Source organism: Hibiscus syriacus, unplaced genomic scaffold (genome assembly GCF_006381635.1).
Source record: "Hibiscus syriacus cultivar Baekdansim isolate YM2019G1 unplaced genomic scaffold, ASM638163v2 tig00113338_pilon, whole genome shotgun sequence".
Taxonomy (NCBI): Eukaryota; Viridiplantae; Streptophyta; class Magnoliopsida; order Malvales; family Malvaceae; genus Hibiscus; species Hibiscus syriacus.
The window spans coordinates 104166-110645 of record NW_024063457.1 but is presented as its reverse complement, the minus strand read 5'-3'; the positions used below and the strand labels follow the sequence as shown (position 1 = coordinate 110645).

At 38.4% G+C, this 6480-nt stretch overlaps 1 pseudogene; it reads right to left on the bottom strand.

The window, feature by feature from the left end:
• Positions 1–3351: 3351 nt before the first annotated feature.
• Positions 3352–6147, bottom strand: LOC120186382 (annotated as a pseudogene).
• Positions 6148–6480: the final 333 nt, after the last annotated feature.

Here is a 6480-nt window from a genome sequence, read left to right as displayed (position 1 = left end):
TATTCAAACATTACAAAAACAATTCAAAGTTTTTAAGCTTTTAGGGGTTTCAAAACCCTTTGTTCAAATAGTCAAAATTTTAAATGAAGGTTTCGAAACCCCTACGCATAATTGCAAAAAATTCAGCTCCCAACGACTCAAAATCATCATCTCCAACGGCTAGAAACGGCTAGTAATTAATTCCAACATATAAAAACAAATTGAGAAACTTGAAGAAGTAGACACAACACTTATCCAAACAATCAAATACAAGAGATGAGTTTTCATTCTTATTTTTTTCTCTTGTAAATATTGTGTGTTTTAGTGAGCTTAATTTTGTAAACACCTTCCTTTTGAAGTGTTCTCTTGTTTACATCTCTTATCTTTTGTAAAGGGATTTTGGTTCTTGTTTAGTCAAGTGAAAAATTAGGGAGTTGTAAAGGTTACTCTTAATCCTTGAAAAAGAAATAACTGAAAATCTTAAGTGATAAGCTTAGGTAGTGAATGCAAATTTGGTTGATAACCACTAAAATTATTGTGCAAATTTTCTATCCTTCTTCTCTTTACTCTCTAAATTTCAAAAGTCAATTCACCCCTCTTAACTCATTTTCAGTTGATCGAACGAGTTTCATCGAACATAACAAGGACATATAACAACCCCACAAATCAATGTGCACCAATTCAAAAATACGACTAGCTTTATTGTCACTTAAAGGAAACCTATCTCAAGAGTGTTGGCTCGAAAACAAACTTCACAAGCGTTATTCATACTACCCCTATAATTACGAATAGGAGGAAGTAACTTCACTATTTTCTCTGAAGGATTCCCCATTTTACTGTGCCAAAGAGCAAGAGAGGACGTCTCTCTGTCAACGGTGATTGCTTGAATAGAACTGGTTTCCTTGTTGAAGTAGTAGAGTCCATCTTGCTTACTTCCCATTCCAATCAGCTTCCTCGTTAGGTCCTGTATAACACACATATATGCGTTAAATTGGACAATTCCATCAGTGTCATCACAAAACTGTGAAACCGAAAATAAGTTGCAGTTTAATTTTGGAACATAAAGGACATTTTGCAAAGTGATGGCAGAAGACAATTTTACAGATCCTTAGTCGCAGTAATCTTTTGACCATTAAGAAGACCCACAGGACATTCAACAATGTCTTTTATATCAAATAAAAAAGAAATATCGCCTGTTACATGATTGGATGCACCAATGTCGATAATCCAAAGTCTTTCATTGAACCTACCATTCAGACGATCATTGGAAATAGTCATATTACCAAACACGTTTGCAAGAGCTTTCCATTGATCAGCCGTAAATGCTGAAAGAGGTGTTGAAGTAGTGTTATTGTTGCTCAGTCCTGCAACACTATCAAAAGCAGTAGCGGCTGCTACATTGACACGTATTGCACCCCCCGTTCACAACCAGCCGATGGCAAGGATGAAGCAGAAATTCTGCTCCACCAGATTGTTTCATTCGTTCCTCCACCACTCCGGATAGCCTTTTTTTTCAAAGCAGTTGCTGACATCATGGCCGATCTTCTTGTAATGAGTACATAAGAGGTTAGATTTATCAACCTTTACAGTTCGCCCACAACCCCTTCCACTCGAGCGCACATCAAAACCAACGACTGCAGGCTTTTCATCTTTCATATTATCACACCAGATGATAGGCGTAGAAGCAAGATGTATAATTAATCATGATAACAAAGACTTGATTCACGTTGCTTCACACGTAACAATAGTCAAACTTCGAATTCAGCTTCAATAGAAGACCGAGACACCACCTCTTGCTTCTTCGAACTCCAAGCTATAAGGTTTCCACCCAAGAACATGAAATGTCTTGTTGTTGATCTTCGATCATCAGAGTTTGTTCCCCAATCTGAATCAGAGTATCCAATTAATGTTCTGAGGGTTGGATTTGTACTAAAAAATAAATCAGGATCCATGGTTCCTTTGAGATACCGAACAATTCTCTTTACAGCTTTTCAATGTTTGTCAAACGGTGACTGCATGAACTGACTCACTCTATTAACGACAAACTGAATATCTGATCTAGACTATACATGTTGAAGTGTATCAACAACCAGCCTGTACAAAGTTGCATATAAACAAGGACCACCGTACATATACCTTTCATTTTTTACATAAGTACGAATTGATCAGATGACGGTAACACATGTATATACCTTTTATTTTTAATCCCTTAATTAATGCACGTTGAAAAAACTTATATTTAAATACTATAAAATTTTATATATAAATAATATAATTTTTTTAATAATATGTTAATATAAGATATAAAAACACCACAATAAATTTATTAATCTTAAGTTATCAAATACAATTCATAAATATGATCATACTTATATCAGTACAATAATTAATGATTTGTATCAATACAACATTTAAGCAATATTTTAGATCTAAGTAATAAAAATTTTAAATTGGCATCTTTCTCTCTCCTAGAAGTTTGATGTTCATGAACAAAAATTTCCCCTCTTTCCCCTAAAAATATTATTTAAAAAATATAATTATTACAAAAAAATAAGATCTCGAATATTTCGTTAAGTCATAATTATTTTCTACTATCATATTGTATTTTGACCATTTAAAATTTGTATAAACAAGTTCAAACATCTTTTAAGAAAATTTTCACCAGATTAACTAAATGAATAATCACATAACTTCACATGTAGTTGAAACCAAACTTTTGGATCTTCACCGCCAAAAAAAAATCCGATTAAACCAAGCTTGGTAGAATTATGAAATATTATCTAATAATTATCATCAAACACTCCCGACCATCAACGAACAACTATAGCTGGCCAGTTTCATGTCATACATTCCCATACATGATATAATAATAATACTACGCAGTAGAAGTGTCATTTTAAACAAAGAAAATTTTCACCAGATTAACTAAATGAATAATCATAACTTCACATGTAGTTGAAACCAAACTTTTGGATCACCGCCAAAAAAAAAATCCGATTAACCAAGCTTTTGGTAGAATTATGAATTATTATCTAATATTATCATCAAACACTCCCGACCATCAACGAACAACTATAGCTGGCCAGTTTCATGTCATACATTCCCTACATGATATAATAATATATACTACGCAGTAGAAGTGTCATTTTAAACAACTTTACAGTAGTTGAAAAAGAACTACACGGATACAGAATTATCTGTAGTAATTAAACATGAGAAAGCACCAAAGTTTGACGGAGAAACCAATATGTGGCAGCAGAACATCCAATCGGAAGAAAAAGGGTCTCAAAATATATGATCTTTGGTCGTCCACTTGTCCATGCAACAACGAAATATGGTAACGGCTTGCAAATGCACCCATTTAATTCTCTGTTACCTTACTGTTTGTGTGATTGGCGTCGATGACGCAGCAATGATGGCGGCAGAAGCCGGATAATTCGTTTGCTGGTTTTTCTGGGACTTCCCTTGTCTTTTGGCCTCTGATTTGGTCCCCGGCTGCCGGACTTTCACTCCTCGTATCAACTGCGATGAGCTCGATTTTAGTTCATTTTACAGTATGACAACATATGCCTATCAAAATAAGTGGTGAAATTGTACTCACTATTTGCCACATTTTACATCTGAATATGACAATGAAATCTCCTTCTTGGAGTCCATTCGTCCTCACGAAATCCCCTGGAATCGCTTAAGCATTAGTATGTTAAATATGATAACTACAATTAAAAAAATGAATAGTCTGATAAGGACAATAAGGTGCATGCACCTGTATTTTCAAGAAGATACATCCTGCTTTTATTGTTTGGCCAGAATCTGAAACTCCATAAAGATGAAGAAGAAAAAACAAAGGCAGGAACCAAAAAGGTGATTTAGAACTAATGTTAACAGATTATCGAAAAACAGCATTAGCAAAGCTAAATTTTAGAATACCTATAGCGCATGTTCCAAACTCGAGATGTTCCAATGTCTTCCATTTCTATGGAGATCCCATCTCTTGCTTCTAACTCTGGAAGATGGGTTTCTGCTTCTTTCTGGTAAAGGAATGCTAAAATTAATCATTATTAAAAAAAGACGTTGATGGGAACAAGTTTATATCGTCGTTGGAGGTTCACCCCTTCGCACCAGCATACATTCGTTAACTCACCGGCCGTGGATCTCCGTCCAAACCAGAAGGGTTGAACCGCCCACGGCTCGAGGAGATAAACTTGTTACCATCAATAAGATTCAAATTATAATCCATGAATAATTATCCTACCTTTGGCAGCACTATTCTTCCTAGATTTCCCACATCGCTTGCTTCAGAACTTTTGCAGAAGAAACCGCAAATTCTTCTCCGGTTTCCATCCCTAAAAAGCAAAACCATTATCATTAATTACGTTTCTACATTTAACTTGAGGAATCTGATCATAATAATGAAATAAAAACGATAACAAAAACCGACTTGTCGTCTATCTGGTGCCACTTGCCGCTGCTGATAAGTCTGCCCTTGCATGGCCGATCGTTCTACGGCGTGAACCATAGCGGCATCACCGGGAAGAAGCGGAGGATTTGAAGCTAGGACACCACCAACCGACGGCCAATAAACCCAGTTTCCGGGGTTAGCTTGGGCTGCGGCCACGACACAGTTATCATTCACAAGCCTTTCGTGTTGATCAACACTCCGGTTCTTGATCTGGTTTTGTTGATTATTATGATGATGACTGTGATTCCTATGGTGTGCAAACCTTCTCTGCCTAGCCATCCTCTTCTTCCTCGCCTCCTAGTCGCGGATGAGCCTAACCTTACTAGCCTCTGATCATTGTTGTGGCCCGACGCATACTGATGCGTAAATTGATTCACGCAAGGAAAAACAGAAGGCTGTTGAAGTGGAGCTTGATGAAGATTACTGTCCGGAAATGAGTTGTATTGAGAAGCCAAAGCAAATTGTGGGTGTGGCAATGATTGAGCTGATTCCAGCATTTGATAATCTGTTGGGGGATGGTAAGGGTGGTGGTGGCTAGAAAAATTAGGTGCTCCATTTGCAAAAGGGTCACCCATATACCCAACTACCGGTGCGAAACCTGGCAACGGTGGCGCCGCAGCTGCGGCTGAGTCAATAGCGTAAGCTGGTTGTGGAATCCATGCCGGCTGAGAAAAATAAGAGTTTGGTTCGGATGGCAAGATAGAATTGCAGTTGAGGATTTGGTTTGGATTCGAGTTAGGGTTAGAGTATTGGTAAGGGAGATTATCAGTTGATTCTTTGAAGCGCCTTTTTTGAAGATGATTGTTTTGCACCCATTCAAGGATAAGCTTCAACAGCTGCTTCATGGCCTCTTTACCGCAACCTAAACGCCGGGCGGCGCACTCTATGGTGGCTTTCTTGATTTTAACTCTCCTCAAGTCCTCTGCCGATACGGTCTCTTTGTTGGTCTTGAGCCACTCCAAGAACACCGTGGCTAAATCATCTGACGCTTTATATTCTTGGGTCTGGCCTTCCTGGTTTTTGCTCCGCATAACTCCTCCTCCTCCTTGCTCTAGCTTCTGTTGAGTCGACTCATGTTCTTGCTGCTGCTGTTGCTGTTGATGATATTGTTGAAACTCCTCTAGACCAGTATCATCGTGGTGAAATATAGAAGACGGATCGAAGAAGTCATTGTTATCGAGTGGATCCATGTATCCAAAAGTCTCCATAACGTCCATACAGTCAACACCATCCATGACGTTCTGATCCGCCGTCTGAGATATTTCCATGGACGCAGTTGAAGATAACGCCGCCGGATCATGCTGGCCATGGTGCTGCTGCTGCTGCTGATGGGGATGACCGTTATTCTTCCTCTCCGTATCTTCATCAGCATCCGACTTCAAACCTGCCCAAGAAGCCGCCGAAGACGAAGACGAAGCTGTGGACGCTGAGGAGGAACATGCAATGGCCTTGACAGGTGCCTGAGTCGACGACGACGAAGAAGAAGAAGACATGCAAGGGAAATCGGGTAGAGGAGGGAAATCGGCGTAGAAAATTGAAGCATCGTTAATATCGAGCAACTCGTCATCTTGCTGGCTATTATCAAGCCAGATTTCTCTTTCTTCAACTACACCATCAAACCCTGAATTGTTTCCTTCATTTCCACCGCCTGCATGCAGATCGTCACTGAACATCTCTTCTTGCTGCTGCTGTTGTAATACAGCTTTCATAATCAAATATCTCCCCTTTGTTGTTTCCCAAAATATAAATAAAATAGTCACAATAGAGAGAGAAATATATATAGATAGTGAAAGGATAGGGTTTTTCCTTTTCTGTGTACGGATAAGTGCAAATGGGGGAAAATATCAAAATATCGGTATAAGGAAGCAAAACAGTGCAAAAGGGCCCGCTTTAGCTATCAGAAAAGATAAAGAAAAACCTCAACAGATCGAAGCAACAAGCAACATAAACCATCTGCTTCCTTCCATGGATTCCATCGAAAACAATAAACAATTATCCCTCCCCAGACCCAACAATTCTTTCCAACAATAAACACCCCAAGA